Below are 25,690 nucleotides of genomic sequence, written 5' to 3' on the forward strand. Positions count from 1 at the left end.
TAATTTTTAGAGCCCATGCTCAGCATGGAGCCCAACGTGGGGCTTGATCCCACAACCCTGGGATCACAACCAGAGCCGAAACGAAGAGTTAGATACTAAACTGACTGAGCTACCCAGGCGCCCCTTAATGATTTCTTAATTAAGAAATATACATGATGAAGGTGAGGCTTGGCACAGGAAAGGGTTGCCGGACACCCAAAATGGAAACCAAGTCTTCACACTCTTCTCAAATCCTTTTTGTACTCTTCTTCATTACCCAGCCAAATATTGTCAGCTATTCTTTTTTTTTAATTTTTTTAATGATTTTATTTATTTTTGAGACAGAGACAGAGCATGAGCAGGGGAGGGGCAGAGAGAGAAAGGGAGACACAGAATCTGAAGCAAGCTCCAGGCTCTGAGCTGTCAGCACAGAGCCCGACGCGGGGCTCGAACTCACGGACTGTGAGATCATGACTGGAGCCAAAGTCGGAAGCTCAACCGACTGAGCCACCCAGGCGCCCCTATTGTTAGCTATTCTTAAGAGAACATGATGTGTCTAGGGCTTTGCAAGCCAGACATGTGAATGAATACACTTTTCCCCACCAATTACGTCCCTAAGTTTTCCAAAATATCGACCAAAAAAAGCAAACTCACAGACTACAGTACAGGGACCTTACTACAACCAGTAGTGCAGGTAACATTTTTCAAAAACACAATAAAGATATTTAGTTGTTAGTTGGTTATTTAACCTATGGTAGTCTCTAACCTTAATTTCACTTAAAAACAGTGCAGGGCTGCCCAGGTGGCTCAGAGATAGTGTGGGCACACTCTGTCTCTCAAAATAAACAAAGTTAAAAAAAAAAAAAATCTTGCAAATTCTTTTATGCAACTGAAGAACAACAACCTTCTTACAGTCACCCTTTAAATCATTGCTAATCGTTACCGAGTTCACCTAAGGGAAAAAATTAAGCAGGGAGGACCAAAATTCTATTCATACCCATAAGTCTCAAACTTAAAGGTCACATCCACAGAAAGGCAATTGGTCATACTCGTTCTAAGTGTTCCTCAATGATTTCATGTAATATAGGGCTGTGAGAATAGGATTAGCTATGTGCAAACAGCTACAGCTGACAAAGTCTAAGTTCTCCTGTACCAAAACATATCCTCTATCAGTTCACCAAATTCACCAAGTTCACTTCTTGGTATTATGAAGTCATTTGAAATTATGATAAATAATATTTAATGACACAGTAAAATATTGTTAAAACTAGGTCACAAAATAAATATTTTTGTTCAAGTAATTATGCATATAAGCAGATGATAATGAAAGATAGAGGAGATTCAGGTTTTGTTTTGTTTTACCTTCTTCATTCTTTTCGATATTTTTCAATATTTCTACAATGAACATGCATCACATCTACAATTAAGAGAAAAATCATGAAATTTCAAGGAAATTTAGTAATCACCCTTTGGTAAACTGGTCACATGCAATTCTAGTCCTAGGTATTTATGCAGACATTGTTGTGAACCTACAGTCATGTAAGAACTATACAAATGGTTACAGTAGCTCTATCCGTAATCACTGAAAAGTGACAATACCTCAAATATCCTTCAATCGGTGAATAAATCAACTGCAGTATCTCCACACAGTGGCATACTACTCAGCAGTACAAAGGAATGAACTACTGAGACAGCCAACAAATGGATGAATCTCAAACACGTTATGCTGAATGCCAAAAGCCAGACTCAAAGGGCCACATGATTGACAGGACGTGACGCAAAAGGTGAAGACATAGGCTGGGGGTGGGGGGGATGCAAGATTGCCCAAGATTGGGGTTAGGAGAGGCACTGGCTACAACCAAGGAGCAGCACAGGCAATTTTGAGGGTGATAAAAATGTTTTATACCTGGATTGTGGTGCTACTTAGAGAACTAAATGCACTTGTCAAAAGTAAGAAGTGTTTACTAGGAAGGATGAATTTTACCATAGGCACATTATACCTTAATAAACTTGACCAAAAACAAAACAAAAACAAGAACAACCGACCACTTGGAACTGAAAGCCTACTCATGTCCAGATTATATTCTGTTCTGTGTGATTCTTTATCTAAAATGCACCTATGTTTCTCCAAAAAGTTTTTTCAATTATTTTAGTTTTCATTATTTTAATAATTTTCACCTAGCAGGTGCATTCTGAAGGACTGGAACAGAGAAAGAAAATTTTTAACAGGGATGAGTCGAGGGGCACCTGGGTGGCTCAATCAGTTGAGTGTCCGACTTTGGCTCAGGTCATGATCTCACGGTTTGTGGGTTCAAGCCCCACATTGGGGTCTGTGCTGACAGCTCAGAGCCTGGAGCCTGCTGCGGATTCTGTGTCTCCCTCTTTCTCTGCCCCTCCCCTGCTTGCGCTCTGTCTCTCTCTCTCTCTCTCTCTCAAAAATAAATAAACTTTAAAAAAAAATTTAAAAATGAAAATAGGGGTGGATAAATCATGCGGAGGACACCCAGGCCTGTCTGCACTATCCCTACAAATGCTAGCAAGGACACCTGTGTGGGCCACTGGACACAAATCAAGGCACTCCAGAGCTGGAGAGAAGGTACTTAAAAGGAGTGGAGATGGCAGATACCATTTTCTTGTCTAATATTTGCAGGAGGTAAACAAACGCAAACTCTGAAATCCACTCCAGAGAAGCCAGGATTTGGTTGTAACTGAGCACTTCTAACCATCACGCCCATGCCAGAACCATTTCTAGACCGATTAGAGTGTGACTAAGCAGTCACCAGGCCAGTTTGGTTTGCTCATTTAGGGTTTAAAATACCCTCCCCACCTCTGGATATTAGGATAGCGCTTCTGAGAGGTGTCTGAAAAGATTTAGAATGGCTTATCCTCTTAAACGGATTTGGGAACAAGGAACTTTCTCCTGAGCTTATAAGGGAACTGGTTTTCGGTTTTGTTTGGTCTTCCCCTCCCCCACCATTTATAAGAACATACAAATAAGCCCTAACTGATCCTTATCATGAGTTTAAAAGAGTATAATTAGACCAGAGATGTGAAAAACTGTTTTTATCAAGTAGGGAATTCTTTTTCTCAAGAAATATTCTTTTTTTCCAAATATAAGAGAATGACACCCATTTTCCTGGTCTATGGAGAAGTTAAGAGTAAAGTGGCCTAGGACAGGTACAGAAATTATTCCTGGACAACAATTACATTAATCTCTTTCCTGAACACTTTGAAAATAACGTAAAACATTCTTAAAATGAAACCGTGTATTGAAATATAGCTCCTGCGATATAAAAAATGGAGACTAGCAAATTAATGTTCTTGAAAAAGAATATTTTGGCTAATTAGTAGATTAAATTATTGTTAAGGACTTAAAAGGACTGTCTACATTAAACAAGAGAGATTATCCTCATCTGTTCACTAGACCAGACCACCAAAGAACAGCTACTTCAGAACACAGTTAGCCTTGTTTATATATAAATCTATCTATGTAATCTATGTACACACACACACATACACACACACACACACACACACACACACACACCATAAAATTCATGGTCTCTGAGTAGGGATTTACCATAAAATGCCTGTCTGGTTTTTGTCAGAGCCTTTCTGGAACTTCAACATGTCAGGAGTAGCACTGTTATGTTTAAATTAGGAATCAAATGTCCAACACTAAATGAGTGCAAGAAAATTCACACCCATTGTTTTCATGTCCTACTCATAGTGGGTCTTCCTAAAAAAAATAAAGCACTGTACATTTTGAAAAATATAAGGTGAGGTAAGAGACTAAATGGTAACACGGAAACTCGCTCGGGCTGCTGGTCAAGAGAACTGGGCCAACGGTGTTTCATTCATCCACTCCACACACTTGAGAAGCCCTTCCAGTCTGATGGTCTCAGGGAATCCATTAAATAGCTGTGCAACTTTGGACACATCATTTATAATCTCTCTGAGCCTTTGAGAGGGGAAAAAAAACATACTTAGCACACTGGGTAAGTCATGGGAATTAGATAAAAGGTTTACAAAACAGCGAGCACAGTGTCTGGTATGCAGGGGATGTTCAAGAATATTAATTATCTCTCGCCCTCTCTCCTTTCTGAAAAGCTTTTGTTACACACTCACAATGAATCTTTTTGCTTAGTCTACTAAACAGTCCAGCAGAGAAGCAAGCTTTTCTATCTCTGAGTCCACATATGCCGGACAGATTTGTATGCTACTGCTTAATTATTTCTCAACTAACAGTGAATGGCTACAGAAGACCATTGTTGATAGGCTTCTGGATATGATCAATAAACACTGACTCTGTGTCTAGGTCTACAGAAAATCTTCCAGGTGAGGGTGGGGCCAGCACAGGGCACACGAAAGAACAGTTCCTAAGCCCTTTACACCAGGGACATCTCAGACAAGGAGTATACCAACAGATGAGACAAAATTTCACACAACAGTTCCATGCTAAAGTCAGAGGACTAACCACGAGCTGCCTGGTTTAAAAAAAAAAAAAAAAAAAAAAGACACCATTAATAAAAATAAAGGCTTTAAACACGGTATTTTCAAAATCAAAAGCGACCAGCCAGATAAACCTAATTCGGGCTCATTCTAGACACACAGCACTCAAGCAGAGGTAGATTCTGAAGGGAAGTAAACCCAGAGTCACTGACCAACACACCAAACCCACAGGCACTTTCAACACTTCAGATTTTCCCCTTTCTGAAGATTCAACAGGACTCAAGAATGATTTTACTTTACTTCTCAAAGAGGTCACCAACTAGTTTTCTGGTTTCAACAGCATAGGTTGGTGTAAGCCGTGACTCTGTAATTCACTACCAGTGGAGCTGGAGAATGAAGTCTTTGGCCAATGGGTATCCACAAATCCCTGAAGTATAAGCTCATACTATTAAATGTCTTCATGGACACTGAGGCAGGAGACTGTCTCATGCTCCAGGGTCCCTATCCTCCCTGGCACACTGTCGAGAACTGCTCCTGTGGAACTCTCTTGCTCTTCACAGCCCGAGGGAAAAAGGAAAAAGCAAAAACAAAGAAACCCAGATCCCACAGTTTCCTGCTCTCCAGGTTCTCAAAACAAAGACCTTAGTGAGAATGTAAGCAATGAAATGCTCTAATCTCTATTTTAAAGCTAATGATTAATGAGTTCAAGCCTCTTGGTTTGAGGAAATTGGAGAACTATCACATTTTGTAGAAAGCTGCTATTTTCAAAGGCAAGGGCCTTTCAAATTCCCCCAAAGGTTCTTCAAATCCTAAGATGGTCAGCAAAATGACAAAATATATGTTCAATTTGGGCATAGGAAGCCTTTTCGTTTTCTTGAATATCCACTTTGAGATATATATGTCCCATTTATAAGAAGAAGTTAGTCAGAAGGAAGAATAATGAATAGGGTTGGAAAATCTGGACCCAGGACCTCAGTTCAGCCTGTGACCCTGGTTCACACTTTTAAGTCTCAGAGGAGGACATTTCCCCTCAAGGTCTGGCTGTGCATCTACTCCCAATTTGTCAGATTGTACCATTCCACCCATCGTACACCCTCTTCCCCTTGCATTTCAACTGGGACCCTCATGAGATTATCAACACGTTCAAGTCCAATACCATTTCAAAGTCAAATTCTTCCTTCATCTTATATGCTCTCGCTATTTCCTGTGACAGTCAAGGTCTGCAATCCCGGTCTCCCTTTCTAACTCACTGCAATCCAGCCGACATCCTACCATACCTCCAACTGGTAGCTAAACACCCTCACTGACATCTTCAATCTTCTGTAACTAACCTCAAAAATAATCTTATGTAACTAACCTCTTTGCTAACGCGTATGACCTCTCATTTTTTGAATCTCTCCCCTCCCCTGCCTTCCATTGCATCACAAGCTCTTGCTCTAGTCTCTTGTAACCGCCTTAGTTTACTCTGCTCTCTTCATTGATTAATTCAACCAAAAATAAAGTTATGTTCCCTCCAGGGACCACCTGTCATATCTACTCATGTGGTCATTTACTCCTATCTGTAAAATATAATGATGACTAAATGAGCTCTAAAATCTCAAGTGACAACTAAAAAAGCTTATTACCGTTATTTTCAATATTCATGCTTACTATTTAAGGCAACTGCCACACTCAAAATATTTTGACATACATCAAGTCATTTGTCTTTTAGAACAACACATTCTTACTTTAACCCATTTGCCTCTGAGGTAGATGGTCCAACAGGCAGGATCGATATGAGAACCTGCAACTGTCCACTCTCCTGCAAGACATCTTTCCTGTCACCTGGTGGTCTGTAGCTTTTCTTCAATGCCACCTGGCAAGGAGTCCTATCTAGTACTTAGGCAGGAATATAATCCCCAGCTAATGCTTTCTTCATATGTAAGAATATAATTTGCCTTGTTATTGAGGTATTGAGGCTTTGTTTCTGGGAACATGTACCCTCTATGCATGTGATATATGTGTCTTCCAACTTGCAAACAGTTAGTTACTGATACCTAGTATGACTAGTATGACAAAGGTAATACTTTGATAGTGACTTCTCCACCACCCTCCACACACACACACACACACACACACACACACACACACACACACACACACACAGTTTGTGTGTCATCTTTCCCTTGTCAACCTGAAGCCTTGCAGCTATGGATGCTTGTCCTGAGGAGACAGGACATTTTAGCACTGTGACAGCAGAAAACAAAAGAGAACTATCTGCTTCTGACATTGAAAACGTGATTTTACATCAAGACAATGGGCTGGAAAAGTCGGCTTTATCAAGAACAGAGCTTGAAAATTTCAGATTGCGGTGTCTTCTATGGAAGGCAAAGCTGCTTCTTATTAAGGCTAGGGATGATGCTTGCTACCAACTACAGAAAGAACCTTCAATAGGGTAAAGCCTAAAATTCAACTCCTTCTGGGATCAGGGGATTACAAGAAGACAGGGGTGGTCAAACATGTGCACTCTGATCTCCCTTCTTATTTTTGACCCTAACAAGGAAAAGGTTTCAGTAAGTTCCAGGACACTTCAAGACTGAGACTAACATTTAACCCACTGTATAGCCAATTTGAGTTCTAGTATGGTGTGGATGGGACCAGAAGTGACTGTGTACTCCTAAGAAGGATGGAGAAAGAAGTGAATCAAGAAGCAAGAGACCTGGCTAAACAAAAGATAACTCACAGCAGAGATGTACAATGGTGAGGTCCTAGGCCACGCACTGGATTGAGGAGGTGATAGATCTGGAGAGGTCCCAAAAAGTGTTAGCAAGGGCTGAGAGATGGAGTCAAGGTCAGCTGAGGACCACAACTGGGGCTTGACAAAGCTCAAAGAGACCAGCCCACAACCTACATAGCTGCAGATACCAGCCAGACACCCACAAACAGAAAAGGTCATTGAGAAGTGGCATGAAGGCAGAGGACACCCAATCCCCACTCTGTTCCCCAGACCTGCACAAAGTACCCTAGAAAGGAAGAGATGAGGCCACATACCTGAGAAATTGAAAACTTTATCTAAATAAGTGAGCATACAAAACATAAAGCAACTATTTACTTATATCATTTCATCAGACAACATATACTGCAGTAGACTCCTTTTGTGTTCTACTGCCCAGCAGACAAGGGGTCAGGAGGACACATCTTTCTTAGAAATAAGTGAAGAAACAATATTTCTTCTGTATATTGGAATATAGCTTGAGGAGCTCTAAACTCTTCCTAACTAGTATATCGAAAAATTCCATTTTAATTAATCCGATTTTCAGTGTAACAACATCATTTCCATGACCTGTAACAATAGTTCTTTGCCACTGTAATTAATACAACAATAAACTTACTAATAGGATTCTTTCACAGGCTAACACATGATCATTACAATTCATCTTTCTTCTATGATATCTCATGCCCAGAAAACTAAGAGCTCTCTTCTATTTGAAATTTTCAGCATTCAGGGCAATGCCTCACATGCAGTTAGCACTCAAAATTTTACTTTCCTTACTGAAAGCAACAATGAAAAAACAATCACCGAAGCATAAGAACATGACCACTTTTGGGGGTGCCTGAGTGGCTCAGTCAGTTAAGCGTCCGGCTTCAGCCCAGGTCATCATCTCACAGTACGTGAGTTTGAACTCCGCATTGGGCTCTGTGCTGACAGCTCAGAGCCTAGAGCCCGCTTCAGATTCTGTCGGTCTCTTGCTCTCTCTCTCCCTCTCTCTCTCTCTCTCTGCTCCTCCCCTGCTCACATTCTGTCTCCTTTCTCTCTCAAAAATAAATATTTAAAAATTTTTAAAAAATGACCACTTTCTATGTTATCAGTGATGTGGTTATATTGGACACAACCTAAGTTACTGTCATCATTCCAGTTTTCTCAAATACAATGTTGATATTCTAATAAAGAGATCTCCCGGAAAGGGGAAGGCAGAAACCCAGAGAGGTGGCTACAGGAGAGAGCAGAGAGATCAACCACAATGTGAAGAGGGCAAGATTAAGGACAAGAGGGAAATAAAGGAGTTAGACGATTCAACCGACATGAGCATGACCAGAAAACCAGTCAGGTGACCAAGAAAGGACAGGAGGAGGAGGGGAAAACCACCTCAGGCTGACAAGATGCTCAACACCACTAATAATCAGGGAAAAGCAAATCAAAACTCGAATGAGTTACCCCTCACATCTGTCAGAATGGCTAAAATCAAAAACATAAGAACGGGGGCGCCTGGGTGGCTCAGTCGGTTAAGCGTCCGACTTCGGCTCAGGTCACGATCTCACGGTCCGTGAGTTCGAGCCCCGCGTCGGGCTCTGGGCTGACTGCTCAGAGCCTGGAGCCTGTTTCAGATTCTGTGTCTCCCTCTCTCTCTGACCCTCCCCCGTTCATGCTTTGTCTCTCTCTGTCTCAAAAATAAATAAACGTTAAAAAAAAAATTAAAAAAAAAAAACACAAGAACGAATGAGTGTGGGCAGGGATGTGGAGAAAAAGGAACCCTCCTGCACTGTTGTTGGGAATGCAAACTGGTGCAGCCACTCTGGAAAACAGTACGAAGGTTCCTCAAAAAATTTTAACAAGAGTTACCATATGATCCAGTAATCACACTATGGGGTATTAATCCAAAGAATACAAAAACACGAATTCAAAAAGATATATGCACTCTATGATTATTGCAGCATCATTTACAACAGCCAAAATACGGAAGCAATCCAAGGGTCCATCCATAGATGAATGGGTAAAGAAGATGTGGTAGATACATATATACAATAGAATCTTACTCAGCCACGAAACAAAGAATGCCATCTGTGCTTGGTATAGGGACTACTTAGTGGTCGGCCTTGCAGATTTGATCTTTTCATCTTCTGGAACTGAGGCCCCTACCACAATCATGTGAAGCCAGATTCTTGGTCAGGCCAAGCAGCATCTGAGCTTGATCCCCCTTCTCTGTATTTACTGGAGCAGGAGGTAATGGAGCTGCTATAGGTCTTGTCCCTGGGCACTGTTCAGTCCCGAGGTCGGTGGGGATAGCAAGAATAACCCAGAACCCTAGAACAAACAGGGTCCCAACGATCAATACAAGTTCTACTCAGTGAACGTAGATTACAGCAAACTGAAGAAAAAAAAGTCCAGACTTCTAAATGAAATGTTTCACTATAAAGCTGCTGAGAATCAAGGTCTTCCAGAAGTCATCCACACAATTTTCTACTTATCCGGGAACTATCTCCCCTCTAAATGCACAAAATCATGATGTACTGTGTTGGGGTTTATACTGATTAGTAGGTATCAGAAACTTGGGGAAGAAAAAAAAAAACACAATGACATCTTGCCATTGCCAACACCACGAGTGGATCTAGAGAATATAATGCTAAGTGAAGTAAGTCAGCCAGAGAAGGACAAATACCGCATTTCACTCATACGTGAAATTTAAGAAGCAAAACAGATGAGGAAAAAAGAGATTAAAAAAACAACTCTTGAATATTGAGAACAAGCAGAGGACTACCAGAGGGGAGATGGGTAGGGGAACAGGTGAAATAGGTGAAAGGGATTAAGAGCACACTTACCAGGATAAGCACCGACTAACATATAGAACTTCGAACCACTAATTGTACACCTGAAACTAATGTAACACTGTTATATATCAGACTTAAATAAAGTAGGGCTTCTCTAGGATGCAGACAAATCAAAGACACCAAATAATTTGTCATGTTAATGTCACAACAGGCCTGCACTTACAAAGTTGAGTAGAACGACAAACTATCAATGTATGCAGTCCCTTCATATCCATTTACACAAACTACCTGAGCATGTATTTGCTTGGGTCAGTTTTTCAGGGGTTTTTTGTTCGTTCTTTGGGGGGGGGGGGGGTTCTTGCACTTCATTCTGCATCCTCTGTCTCAGTAAATGCTCTAGATTCACCAACTGTTCAAATAAAGAACATACTGTAAGTATGTAAACAGGTCACTCAAATAGCAGCGGTACACTTTTTATAGAGGGAAACATTTAGAAATTCAGAGCACAGGAAGTGTAGAGTATCTTTCAGTAATGAGCTCTACATCATCCACATCAACTTTATAATTATTCACAAAGCCTTAGAATCGAGATTTTTTTCCCCTTGTGCTAAGAAATATTAAATATTTCAACACCAATTAACTTGGCTAAAACCGACATTTTCTCTAATAGCCCTTCAAACGACCTTCATAATGAAGCCATGATGTGACTACGGATAGTGTTGAAAGACACGCACTCCAGAACAGTCTCAAGAATATTAACTAAGAACCTGCAACTGCTGGGGTTGGCCAGTCAGGAGAGCAATGGTGTTTACACAACAAAGGGGATCAAAACAAAAGCAGGCTCATGATCACAATCACTGGCACGGGTGGTCTTTGGGGCCAGAGAGCTGTCTAGCAAGCAACACTGGGTGAACAGGACACCAATGCTGAGTACTCCAAGTGTTGATATCAGAAGTATTATCAACCCCCAACTCGGCTCCAGCAAAATAAGCGCAAGCAAAATCCAGACTGCAACAAGTTGGATAACCATGTAGACTCCTAACACAAATAACATAAGCAAGAACAACACTGGACCTCAAAACAGGCCCTCAGCACTCGAAATACTATACACTGACATACCCAGTATACTCATAACTGTCATAGAATTCTCCAGACTTGCCATCAGAGCAAAGAAAGCAACAATTCTCAGTTGAGAGGTGTAGCTATTGAGACATTGAGGAATCACAGGTGCCTGGTTCATCATAGCTTGTCGTTAAAAAAAAGGCCCTCATCTTGATACTGTTTAACTTCTTAGGGCCAAATGAATTAAATTATTAGTCTTCATTCCAAAAAAAAAGCCTATAGCTTGTATCAGAAGAAAATCTCCTCCCTCTTTGTAATAAATGAAGCCGTTAACAGTTTTGTTAGCCCATCTCTTGGGCTCTGGTAACTGATACTATCTGAACACATCAAAAGGAAATTCTGATCAGCACATGTCACCACACAGTTACAGGATGGGGGGAGACATCTTTTCAATCCCAGCATACTTTTGTTCAAGACCAAGGACACCTAGATACTTTTACTTGAAAACTCAAGGCATTACTCCTAAGAGACGAACTTTAGGAGATCCGTTAACAGCTCCCCACACAAGTCAATAGCATATTGAGATAGCAGCATCTGCTACCTAACACATAACACTTCAGATTTGCTGTGTTCTAAAATAACAGAAGTAAGCTTTAAAGTATGATGGACAGTTTGCCTTTCAGTTGCGCTTGGTTTCGTTTTTGTCTAAATGACATCCAAACCTCTTCCTATTTTTAGAGAATCATCCGATGTTTGAGTCTTCGTGGCAAGCAAGACCCTACCTCACGATACAAAAACGGACATTTCCTCTGCTGGCCTTTGGCAGTCATATGACCCAGGCTCAGCCCATCATGTCCCATTTCAGATTCTAAATTTGGGGCGAGTGACATCAAGATAGGGAGATCAGAGACAGTAATCGCGGAATCAGCAGGGGGTGACTGCAAAGGGAATCAGCCACACAGTTCATCAGCAGCAGCACCAAACCCAGACTCCACAGATGACAGTTAAGACTCTGACTGTGGTTCCTTGCTCGTTTGAGTTTGGGTTTCAAGCCATCTTCTCACCACTTGTTGTCTATTTTGTCTAAATCAGAGTACCACAGCCTGACCCACACAATGGAAGAAGTGTTTTCGTGAGAGTGGTAAGAAATGAATTCACTTCATGAACAAGCATTCACTTTGTATAAGGAAATGTTAGGAAATATAATCAGAGAGCTCACTCTTTTCTGTCTCAGCTAAATATTTTTGTATCTTGTATTTACTTTCTCAATACTAACGTGTTAGGAAGAGAATGTTTAGTCAAAATCTCTTAATTCATGAAAATAATCTACAACGATAGTCCCAATAGCATTCATAAAAACAACTGGGAGGGGGCACAAAAATGTGCTGGACAATGTTCTCTATCTTGATTTGGGTGATGATACAAATATGCGTTTGTAAAAATTTACCCTGTATACTCTTAAGATTTGTGCATGAGATTCCATGTGAGTTTATCTAAATAATACAGGTACGTAAACACAGCGACAGGGGCACCTGGGTGGCTCAGTGAGTTAAGCCTTGTGGAATCAAGCCTTGTGTCCAGATCTTCACTCACAGTGCAGGCCCTGCTTGGGATTCCCTTTCTCACCTTCTGCAACTCATGCTGTCTCTTTCAAACTAAATAAATTAACTTAAAAAAACAAAACAAAACACAGGGACATATATATGGCCCAAAAGTTATGCTGATGTAGGATATCATCATACTGATGATAAAACAAACAAAGAATGTCCTCAAAATAAGCTTTTGTACATACTATCCTCTTTGACCTTGGACCTCCCTGGGCATTCCTTTCCGACAATGGAAGAATTACTCCCGGACACATTTCAATGCCCAGTGATCTTCCTCAGTGCCTCTCAGAAAAGGACACATCTAGTTCTGGTTTGCTGTCTCTTCACACCTTCAACATCTCCACTGTGTTCCAAATGAGAAAGCTCAAGTCTTCCTGAAGTCTTGCCCATCTCACTGTATCACAATTCCCAAACTTAGAAGCTGACTTTGTTTCTCTTCAAGTCCTGCCCCCACACTTGATTTCTCATCAAGTGATCCTAATCACTACCTAGTTCAAGAGACAACGAATGATGGGGCGCCCGGGTGGCTCAGTCAGTTGAACGTCCAACTTGGGCTCAGATCATGATTTCACGGCCTGTGAGCTCGAGCATGGGTTCCATGCTGACGGCTCAGGGCTTGGAGCCTGCTTCAGATTCTGTGTCTCCCTCTCTCTCTGCCCCTCCTCCGCTTGCACTCTGTCTCTGTCTCTCAAAAATAAATAAACATTTGGGGCGCCTGGGTGGCTCAGTCGGTTAAGAGTCCGACTCTTCGTTTCAGCTCAGGTCATGATCTCACGGTGTGTGGGTTCAAGCCCCACCTGGGGCTCCATGCTGACAGTGCAGAGCCTGCTTGGGATTCTCTCTCTCTCTCCCCCTCTCTCTCTGCCCCTCCCCCACTCACTCTCTGTCTCTCTTTCAAAAGCAAATAAAACTTTAAAATAAATAAACAAACATTTAAAAAAAAGAGAGAGAGACAATGAATGATAATTAACTATATATGCTAGTCAATGATGCAGGCACTTTACAAGCACTTACTCCCCTCATTCTATAAATGAGAATCAAGACCCAGAGAAGTTGAATTACTTCCTTGATGTTAAAATGCTAATCCAGGTCCATCTCACCAGGAGGTCCACCTGTATCTCCAAGCTGAAGCCACTTACTAGATCTAAAATCTAGTTTATTCTCAGCCTTTTTCTTTCTTTCATTTTCCCTGGTGAAGAAATAATGACATAAATTTTTCTTTAAGGACATCTATTTGCAATTTCGAATTTGCACATGCGCGCACACACTTACTCAGGGCAAAACAAATAATGCCAAATAGAGGAAGGAATACATCAACCTATAATCTGCATATATTACTACCCTGTATTCCTTCAAGAACCACAAATATTTGATTTACCATGAAAATGGCCATTTCCAAGCTATAGAATTCCACCTTACAAATATAAGAGGTATTCAGAATGACTAAATCCTTGGATGACTTTCTCCCTCCTTCAAAAAATACCATCATGGCTCCCTATTCTCCAAACTTCTGAGTGGTGATGATGTTCACAAACATGTCAATATCACATCTCAAATTGTTTTACTAGAAGCTTCTATTTATTCCAAAAACCAAGTCAACAGGCCTGGAAAGACACTAGTGACTCAATTTCCTCTTCCTGTGCCCTTACCCTACCACTCCCTGCCACAAATCAACCTTCACCTGTCCCAAGAAGCAAAATTAAGTGGTATCAGCAAGCAAACTACAGCATCTATGATTTGACACTTAGCCTTGTGGCAACACTACATCAGTAGCTTGGAGGGATGGGGTCAATGAAAACAAAGAATTTTACAAAGCAATTATGAACGAAGATAAAAAAGACCAAGAGAGGTCCTGGAAGAATGGCTGGATGCATTTGAAAGTATGTTGAAAGTGATCCCCTAGAATTTGCCTGTGTCACCAATCTGGCCCCTGGGAAATACAGACATGTAAAAAGGCTTTGTAGGAAGGCTTAAGAGTTTTTTCATAATAACTGCCTCCTCAAATATGGCATTTGCATAAAAATTTGTATTTCATATACTTATTTTATTTTCTTAGGACTACTGCACCTCCCCCATTTGCAAGTAGAAGTGGAATGAGTTATCTGGGTAAACCACAATAAATAGTGACCAAAGGAACCCCTTGAAACAAATGTTCACTGTATGTTTATTTCAATAATCATACCTCTGAAATCAATGAAGTAGTAAACTCCGATTTCAGAACAAAGTTTATATTATCCCTAAAATTTATTTCCCTCCATTTTTCCTCCAAGAGGCAATCAGAGATGGGCAATTTGTGAACTAGGTTAAGAGCCTGGAACGCAAGTGGTGGGAATACGCCTCAGTTCTGCTAGCCTAATGAGGACTTTCCTACTGTTCTGTGTATAATGGAAGCACGTGGACAATTTCAAGGGAAAAGTTCACTGAACTCTGTGCCTGTTCCAAATAGTTTTTTGCCCATTTCCCTCCACTAGTTAACATGCATGCAAAATTCCATGCAAATTGAGCCCAGGCTTGCTGAAACTTTCAGAGAGTGCCCTTTGGCACAGCTTCAGCAGCAAGATATACATTGGCACTAGCCCTGGGTGCACTGTAGGCATCAAGTCACATACCGCGAGAAGAAAGTGTCCATCTCACCAAGAAGCAGAGAAAAGTGAACAAGGATCAAGAGATCTTCACTTGCACTTCAGTCAAAAAGGTAGACTATTTAGGGAAGCCTGGATGGCTCAGTCAGTTGGGCGTCCGACTTTGGCTCAGGACATGATCTCGCGGTCTGTGAGTTCAAGCCCTTTGTCGGGTTCTGTGCTGACAGCCCAGAGCCTGGAGCCTGCTTCAAGATTCTGTGTCTCCTTCTCTCTCTGCCCCTCCCCCACTTGTGCTCTGTCTCTCAAAAATAAATAAATGTAAAGAAAATTTTTTTAAAGGTAGACTATTTATAGTTTCACAGTATTTTTTTATCATTACCTCCTTTTTTTTTTTATTTTATTACCTCATTTTATATGAACCAAAAGATTTCCTAGTCTACATATGTGGAATCTTTCTTCAGATGAGAAAGGAATTCCATTACTCCCAAATCCTGACAAACTCATTACGAGAAAAAAAAGCTACAGACCAGTGTTCCTCACAAACATAAAAACAAAACCCAACAAATACTAGGAAATTAAAACCAGCCATACATAAAAAGGATAACACATCACAACCAAGTGGGGTTTATCTCAGGAATTCAAAACTGGTTCAACATTCAAATATCAATATAATTCACCAGGTTAACAGACTACAGATGAAAAATACTTTTTGTACATTTATTGAGATCAGGTTTAACAAAGTTCAACAATCATTGATAATGAAAACACTTCAGTGACAAAGAACAAGCTATGTTGGACATAAATCCTGTCCTCAAGCTGGAAAATTTATAGTCTCACAGGAGTACAGATTAGCAATTACAACAGCACTAAGTTAGAATAATGAGTAAACATGCGTAAACACAGCCAAATTTCTCACTGTCAAACACAAGAAGAGTTATAATCAAAGGGTGAATACTACAGCAAACTCCATAGCACTAGACTGCAGTCATGGATAGGAGGTCATGTTCATTTTCATATGTCAGACAGGTAAACATAAAAACATAGTTATGTTTGTATAATGGATTACTGTATACATTCCCAAGCTCTGTCCACCGAGAAAGTGTGGAAGCAGTAACACTCCAGTGGCAGTGAGCACAACTAACGCTTAGATCTTGGTTTCTATATCCCATTCTCCAATAAAAAAGAAACAAGTCTCCTTGGAGAAAAGGCTGAGTCAGGGAAAATACAAGAGCAATCGGAAGCATCTCATGGTACTAAAAAAGAAGTTCCCAACAACAAAAACAGATGGAAGCATTTCAAAGAGACAGAGGAGTCCATCTGAAAGAGCTCTCAATCTCTAAAGCTGAAATAACTTGAGCAGATAAATGACAGCATTTGGTTATAACCCAAAGAATACAACAAATATTGTGGAATCCATATGTTATGGACTTCCTTACCTAAGAACTCCAATCAATATAGAATAGAACCAACAAGAAAAAAACAAGGTCGCTATTCAAACACCCATAGTAATAATTTCTACAGGAAGATCTATGAAGGAATGATAAAATTAGTGGGCAAGTTAAGGACAAACAGGATACTGAATGGCCTCAGGGCCATTCTGATGGGTGTGCAGTCTGTGCAGCTGCAGTGTTCCATGCACAGAAGGGCTCACAGTTTGGTTTCTTCTCTGCCACTTCCATCTTGAAATTTTTTATTAATTTTGAACATGGGGTCCCACATTTTCACTTTCTTTTGGACCCTACAAATTATGTAGTTGGTTTTGGTGATCATCTAAAATTCTCTCCTATAAGATATGCATTAATTATTCTACTAACTTTAACAGTGACTCACTTTTAACAAATAGAGTATGGAATAAGAAAAAATACTAACTTGGGGCGCCTGGGTGGCTCAGTCGGTTAAGCGTCCGACTTCGGCTCAGGTCACGATCTCACGGTCCGTGAGTTCGAGCCCCGCGTCGGGCTCTGGGCTGACTGCTCAGAGCCTGGAGCCTGTTTCAGATTCTGTGTCTCCCTCTCTCTCTGACCCTCCCCCGTTCATGCTTTGTCTCTCTCTGTCTCAAAAATAAATAAACGTTAAAAAAAAAAATTAAAAAAAAAAAAAGAAAAAATACTAACTTTACTAGGGAGAAACCTGTTAGACACCGCCCTAACCAAGTGATCAAAATTGACATCACCTGTAATTAGACATAATGATATCAGGTACCTCCTGATACCATGCAATGAGAAAGGTACTTCACCTCTGTGATACCCTTCCCAAAAATCTAAAACCTGAGTCTAATCATAAGAAAACATCACAAAAGCTGAATTGAAGGACACTCTCAAAGTATCTGACCACTATTCCTCGTAATTGTCAAAGACATAAACACACACACACACACAACACTGAGAAACTGGATACTGGAAGAGAAAAAGGACCATAGTGGGGAAACTGAAATGCCAAGTTAGTTCTGCAATGTAGTTAATGCTACTGTACCAATCCATTTCTAATTTCTGATATTTGTATCACGATTATTTAAGAGGTTAACATTACAGAAAATACACTGAAGTATATGCAAAAACTCAATTCTTCAGCCTAAAAATACTGCCAAATAAAAAAGTTTTCACAAAGTAAAAATGGGGGAAATATTATACGGACTTTAATTATACGGTGTGCTCCATAAGTGGGCTACCCTATAAAATGAAAACTTCTAAAAGGTAACATCACCAGAATCAGAATGCTCTAACTTGGTCACTCATTCTATGACCTGCACAAGACCCACTCCCTGCTGGGAGAAGAGTAAGCACACCCTATATAAGGTGGTAGGGCCAGGTGTTGGTTAGAACCTCAGCACTAGGCAGGATCACAAAGTGGATCTATAAAAACGATTCCCATACCTATTGTTACTGATGTTCAAAAGCCAAACATGAGCCAGAATTATTGTTGTATGAAATAAAAAACACAACAACAAAAACATTTTAACCAATTACCATCCCAAACAAAGGAAGTTGCAATAAAAACTCCCAAGCTACTCACAACCCATCAGGCAGAATTACCACTTCCAGGGGATTAGGGCAGCTATTCTCACATAGGCACTAGGGTCTTTGTACTTATTGAGTAAATTTAACTTTCCCAAAGTGAAACTCGATTGGGTAATTAGTTTCTCAGTTGTCTTCTAGTCTTATCATTTTAGTGTTTCAGTTTACTACCAGCCAGTAGGGATTACTCATCAACTTCTATATTCCAGAAATACATACAACCTTTTCATACTAGAAAATATAAAAATTCATGCCTTTGATATAATGCTTGTTTTGTTTCAATTTTGTTTAGAGAATAATGGATGGATTTCTTTGGTTAATAGAGGGTCACTCATAGGAAACATAAAAACAAAACTTATGTCAGTTTTTCTTTTTAAATTTTTTTCAAAATAAGTGAGCTTGCTCCTGCATACTGTTCAGGCATGGTTAAACTGAACATATGGCTCTATTCTACAACACATATGTTAGTAATTTACATCCACCCATCTAGAACTTCCCAATTTCTGTTCAGATTCAATGCTATAAGATAGTTTGTATGCCTGTCCTTTGGAACTCCCAAGCCAGCCTACTCTGTCAAGTCCTTCTCCTCTCCCTGCACTGAGAAAGCAAAGTCATTTCCTACACTGAGGCAGAAGTAATATTCCTCCCCACGCTGGGTAGCCAACGCAGAGCCACTTTACTTGTACCAACTACTTCTTCCTTACACACTTTACATACATACACTATCGCCATTAACCCAAGAATAAATCACCCCCTAAGACATTCCAACTTCTCAATTTGCCTCTCTCTCTGATCCCAGGCAGCTACAGGATGAGACCAAAAGGGGACAAGGCTGAGAAGAATGCTAACTTGAAGGTCCAACTCTGGCCAAGGGCCCATGCACAGTAGGGCATGCGATGCTGTAACACTGGAGGACAAGGTGGGACACCACACATTCCAAGGAGAGAACCGGGGGTCTAAGGAGGAGTCAGACCCAGGAAGAACAGAAGGCATCAGGTTTCAGGTGACCAGGTCAGGATCCAAATTCTAGTATGCATAGCTCTGCAGAGACTAAGCATCGGAGAGTCAGAGCTACCAGTCTGAAAAACACCTCCAGGTACCTAACAGTCCTCTGAATTAAGAGTTAACTCTTAAGGAACAGGATCAGGACAGGAGCAGAAAAGAAAGGGAGAGGCAGGAAAACGATACTTATCAACAAAGTGGTTCAGCCTCCACAGCCCCATACACCACCTTGACTTCCTGTAAGTAACTATGTATACGAGAAGGTGGATATTAGCTACGCCTACTGTAGTCATCATTGCACCGTATGTATATCAAAGCATCATGCAGTACACTTTCAACTTATCCAGTGATGTAAATCAATTATTTCTCAATAAAACCCGAAAGAAAAAACAGCAACCATGCAACATACAGACACAGATACAAAGAATGTTGATCTCCCGTCTACTGTTGAAGCAAAAGTAATGCGGTACAGCCACAATGGAAGACAGCTTGGCAGTTCCTTTGAAAGCTAAAGCATGTATTTAGCATAGAATCCGGCAATCACACAGCTGGACATTCATCCTAGAGAAATGAAAATCATGCCCACACAAAGAACTATACACAGCAGACTTACAGTAGCCAACACTTGGAAGCAACCAACATGTCCTACATTATGAGAAAGGTTGAAGAAACTGGTGCGTCCATACCACAGAATACTACTCATCAACAAAGAAGAATGAACTGCTGATACACAAAGCAGTTGGGATGGATCATAAGGACATTATGCTGAATGAAAAAACCCAAAAGCCCAAGATCACAAGCTCTATCACTCCACTCACATAACTCCTGGAGACTTCTAGGAGTCAAGGGTGGGGGATTGGCTCGGGGGGGGGGGGGGGGGGGCGGGGGGTTCCTTGATGGAGATTGAAGATACTTTCAATTATCTGCCATCAAAAATGTTTCAGGGACTATTCTGTATTCTCATCAGGACCACATGCAGTTTAATGAATGCCCCTCCCAGTCATTCCAACTTCCACTGAAAGCACAATGACAGCTACCCACAGAAATTCCACCACCAACTTGTCATACACCAACTTATACCTACGACAATTTAGCCTTTTATTTTTTTTTGACCAGTTTTGCCTGGGGGAAAGCTTACTATTAAGTTCAATCAGTGGTCTTGACACAGTACCCTTTATTTTCATATTTAATCCTCCACCACTTACGTATAAATATATTTTTAAAATTCAACAGCAAACAAAGATGTATAGAGGGCTGTCACTTAAAACAAGCATAGTACATAAAAATCTGAACTCAAACACAGCATGTAGCATGATTATCAAAAGTTTTCACCACTGGGTTTTGTTCAAGAGTGTACTCTCCTGCTAATATGATTCTGTTTACAGGTAACTTCCCCAAAACCCCTTTACTACTGTATTCTTTGTTAAGTAATGAAGGTGTAAATCACCTGAAAAGTCACAATAATAAAAGTAAACTGCAGTATTATGAAAGCCAATGTTGGATTTCATACAAAAAAAAAAGTCCTACAACTCATGTTTATACCACTACCCCTTGGGATAATTTTTTTTATTCTAATTCATGCCAGGTGTTTTCACTTTCTTACCAAAATATGCATTATCTCTTTCACATAAGATTTTATGAGATTAAATGACAAATATGTGATTCTTGTTTGACCTACAGATATTCTTAATCTAATTTATGAGTGGCCAAGTACATTTAAAACAGATTTAATAAAACTCTATCATTAAAGCATTAATGTGAACATCCGTGCTGACAATGAGTACTTCATTAGTTTCATTTTTTTGTGGGGGTGGGTACATGGCTACTGAGAAGGGAATACAAGGGTTACCTGTTCTCAAGGCAATACAAGAAGTTGTTGCCTTTTTCTAGAAAGTCACATTTAATAACTACAACCATATTCTAACTGACAAACACTTTGATCACATGCTGAAATATTTAGTTTTACTGACCTACATTTTTTAATTCTCTCCCACCCACCCAATTTCCTACATCCCATATGACCCCAGACCAGACATTATCTATACGTTGCTCCAAAACCTGGTCATTTCAAATTCTAAGTTGGCACTCAAGTTTTTAGAAATGTTTAAAGATGATCAACTTTTAGTCTTTGACACGGTCTACCCTGGCAACTGTTTCTAAGTTGCTTAATGAGCTTTCTCCCTAAATCTCTCTCTAGAGGTTCCCTTCCTGTTACTCATCTTCAAAAAAGTAAAGGTAAAAGACAAGTCCCTAGGAAAACAGGTGTCCCCCAAAAGTCCCCACATCCATGCTACCTGATCCAGAAAGACAAGTGTCACTGTTACTCTCAAACAGAGCTCCAGAGAAGGAACTCAGGCTGCTGCTTTCTGCCCTCAATAGTTGCACCATCTGTCCCAAGAGGCAGATGTTCTTCTCTTCTGCACTTATAAGAAAATGTCTGCAAAATTAAGTATGAGAACATGAGAATGCATGTAACCACCACATAATGTGATATAGTGGGGCAGTCAAATGACCTGGGTTTCAATGCCCCCATCATTATCACTCAAGGCATGATCTACACCAGCACCTGCCCTCCAAAGCTACCCCAGACCTCTCTTCCATTCACAAGGTTCTGACAAACCCATGAGCCTTCTCAGACCACACCCTCTGTCTGAACCATTTTTGTTCTACCAGTCTGCTGGCAACATCCATTTGCCCTTCTGAATCCAGGTTCTCTGAGAAGTGTTCCCTGAGCCCCTCTGGTGGTTTCAGAAGCACCTTCAGCCTATCTTTATCCAACCATTTCTCACTATTCACTTTCTGGGATTATTCTGCCTCCCTAACTAATGAAGTGTTGAGGGCAGGGCAGCCGGCTCCTTCCATGTTTATATACCCTGTGCTGGGCACATTTACCATAAAGCTACCCAAGCTTAAGCTTCAGGGCCCCTGCTTTACAAGGCCTCTTCCAATGCCACAGGAGGGTCCTAAGCCTTATATTTATTTCTAAACTTCCGATAGTAATATCACCCCCCACACACACACACACACACTTTTTTCTTTTTTTTAAGAGAGAAATAAAGACCATGTGTTCATGAGGTGAGGGGAGAAGCAGAGGGAGAGACAGAATCTTAAGCAGGCTCTGCACTCAGCATGAAGCCCAACACAGCGCTCGATCCCAAGACCATGAGATCATAACCTGAGCCAAGATCAAGAGTCAGATGCTTAACCAACTGAGTGCCCCCCAGTAGTAATACACTTTAAATGTGATAGTTTGATCTATCAAAGTCAGGGGTGGTCACCATGACCATCAGAGGAAAACAACATTGACTACTGGGAAATCAGGTTGTGGCTGAGTGTTTATGTAAAGAGTGGTGGGTGAAATGTTACAGAAAAAAAAAATTAGTTTCTATTCTAGGCTGGAGTTAAGTGGGAGATGTTCTAACTGCCATTAATTGAGTGTGCTGTCTTTCCATTCCATTTCCCCTAGGACACCCTTCCTTTGCCTGTCGGGTGGCCCTGGAGTGTGTGAGGGCATTTTTCAGGATTTGGCAAAGGGGAGTCTGGATTGCGAATAAATATGGAATTTCTCGGCTTTTAAAAATGCTGTCGTTTCTCATAAATATTTAATCTAATATGCGTTTGGTTTTTTTTTTAATTTTTTTATTCCTTTTCTGAAAGAGAACACTTCAAATCACATCAACTCAGGCCTCACAAAACCAGGACCTGCTCCTGCCTGTTATCTTACCTAACCTGGCACATTTAATTTGTCAAGTGTATTAATGCATGCACAAATGTACCCAGGCAAGTCATTTAACATCTCTCAGTTCACCTCCTCCATTAAATAGCACTGTATGGCTCTAACGAAATAGCTAAGGTGTAAAAACACTTTTCGCGGCAGTACAAGATGCTCTCAACAGGTAAGGTAGTCATGCAAGGACTTATTTCCAAAGACGTGGAGCATAATAACTGAGAGACGGGAGATATTGCTAAAGAATGCTAAAGAAGGGGGTTCAGTTCATCTGACAGTTTTCACAGATAATGAGTTAGGAAACTCTTTAGGAATCTCCAGTTAGACAAATTTTAATTCCCCACTACTTTGTCAGAACTTCCTCATTGTTAAATTCTAATTCTCGGCAAGGAATATCTACCTCACAAAAAATTAATCTTGCGTTTCATCATTTTTACAGATTCCATACAGTGCCTCCAAAATGTAGTTAAACTACATAGGACACGTTCCCCTCAAAACCTCCAAACTTTATCACCGCTGGGACAGCCCCTCCTAATGTGAACTTTGCTCTGACTTTTGTGTACCTGGAGTCCAAAAAAAATAACACGACTATCCCCATCCCAAAATAGGGACAGCCAAATACCTGCTGGCAAAATGATAAAACAGTACAGAAATAAGCAAACAATAAAACTAAAGAATATACTGCATGAACCTTGGCTACTGCGCTTGGGTCGAACTAAGTTAGAACCGTACATTCATTTAACAAATATTTATTGACGATGGCACTGGACTGGTATTGGAAAATCAGTTGACAAAAAAAAATAGCATTTTAAGTGTCTCCTGTCCTAATCGTTTTCAAGCTTAATGAAAGAGATTAAACCCAGCCATAACACAACCTCCTCAAAAACCTAAAATGGTAAGTTTGATGTCCCATTTGAGCTAAAACTTGCATAATGAGTAAGAATTTAATCATACAATGGAAGAGGGAACAAGAGCGTGCCAAGTAGAGCAAACAACACGTACAAGGTCTGAGAGCAGGAATAAGCGTGACACGCAGGAGGCCCTGAGAACAGTACAGCTGTTGTTTATGGTGGGGGGGGGGGGTGGTTTATACGATCACAGATGTGACCAAGCACCATCTTTAATTAGCATTTTCTCAGCTGGATCCTCTCCCCGGTGACCACAGCCATTGTCCCGAATGTTGCTATGATCAGAGAACAAGCTTACCTCCCCCTCAAAGGTTTTCGAGGAATTCAGTCAGCAAATGTTTATTGAAAGGCTGTAGTATATTGGACACAACACTAGGTATTTTGATATAATGAAGTGTAGTAACCTGTGTCCACAGGACACAGAGTTGCGCTATTGTGCTCTCAATTATCCTCACCTTTGGAAAGTCCAGCCTTTCAGGCACAGGCTATACCCAAGGCACCAGGAGGTAATACATCCTGGTAACTGAAATATCCAGGGGGCAGGAGCATCTTCCAAAATGATAACCCAAAAAGTGCAAACAAGTCTTACGAAACTTCCAAGAAGGGGTGCCTGGGTGGCTCAGTTGGTTAAGGGTCAACTCGATCTCCACTCAGGTCATGACCTCACAGTGAGTTCAAGCCCCACATCAGGCTCTATGCCGACAGCACAGAGCCTGCTTGGGATTCTCTCTTTCCCTGCCCCTCCCCCACTTACTAGTGCTCTCTCTCAAACACACACACACACACACACACACACACACACACACACACTTAAAAAGAAAAAAGAAAACTTCCAAGAAGATACCAAATGTATAGCTTTCCAGTGTCATAACTTACATACAATAATGTATCCCACTCCTACCCTAGAGATATTCCTGGTTATGGAACCAGAGTAACTTGGGTAAAGTCCTGCTCTAAGAAAAGAAAGCCCACCAAGATAGAGAACTTGTAAGATTAGAACAGATAGGGTATATGGCTGCAAAGCAAGAGATGAATGCAGGAGATAATATTTGAGGGGGAAAATAAAACAATCACAAAGTCTAAGGAAACGGCAGATCTGAAGAGGTTAAAGGCAACAACCCAGAGATGAATTTGCATAATGGCTGAGGAGAGAAAAGAGACCACTGTAATCATCAGCACATCTTGATGACTGATCAACTACAGAGAATGAAGGAATGCAAGAATTAGGAAAACTCACATGTAAAGTCACCATGCCTGGAAGAATGATGGTAAGGGAACAGCAATCAGGAAATTGGACTGGGTTTTGGTTTGGAGGAGAATTTGAAAAACTGTTTAAAATATAACAGTCTGGATTTGAAGCCAGTGCTCATTAAATGAATGGATACAGCAAACGGGCCAGCTGGAAATAGAAGGTGTGGCCTGGGCAGAGGTCAGGAGAAGGATCCTCATGTGGCAGCCTTCAAAGAGGTCCTGTGGTTCAAACAACAAGGAAAGGTAAGCTTGCCTAGAAAGAGAGAAGAAAGGGGTGGGCCCTGGGAACACTCACATAAAAAGAGGAGAAGAAAACACAAGAGATGAATAAAGAACTTGAGAAGAACCAGCAGAGTTCATGAACACTAAGAATCACGTTGGGCAACTGCCCCACCTTGACGCCCACCAACTTATCATTTCATTACATTGGCTTCCAAAGCTTTCCATGACCTGGCATTCCTCTTCTCTCATGGGTCTTTTGCTGTCCCCTAAATATGTGAAGTCAACTCCTACTTCAAGGCCCTTTGGGCTTCCTGATCTTTCTGGAACACTATGGGGGATCCTGGCTCTCACCCTATCT

The 25,690-nt window shown here is 40.8% G+C and overlaps 1 protein-coding gene and 1 pseudogene across 1 annotated transcript in view; one reads left to right on the forward strand and one right to left on the reverse strand.

Annotated features, from left to right (window-relative positions):
- Positions 1 to 25,690, reverse strand: part of ARHGEF28 (Rho guanine nucleotide exchange factor 28) — a 301,505-nt gene that overhangs the window by 207,723 nt on the left and 68,092 nt on the right. The gene's annotated exons all lie outside the window — the stretch shown is intronic.
- Positions 9,336 to 9,695, forward strand: LOC109275006 (cytochrome c oxidase subunit NDUFA4-like; annotated as a pseudogene).

The sequence above is a fragment of the Panthera pardus genome, unplaced genomic scaffold, assembly GCF_024362965.1.
Source record: "Panthera pardus isolate Hobbes unplaced genomic scaffold, ASM2436296v1 HiC_scaffold_2, whole genome shotgun sequence".
Taxonomy (NCBI): Eukaryota; Metazoa; Chordata; class Mammalia; order Carnivora; family Felidae; genus Panthera; species Panthera pardus.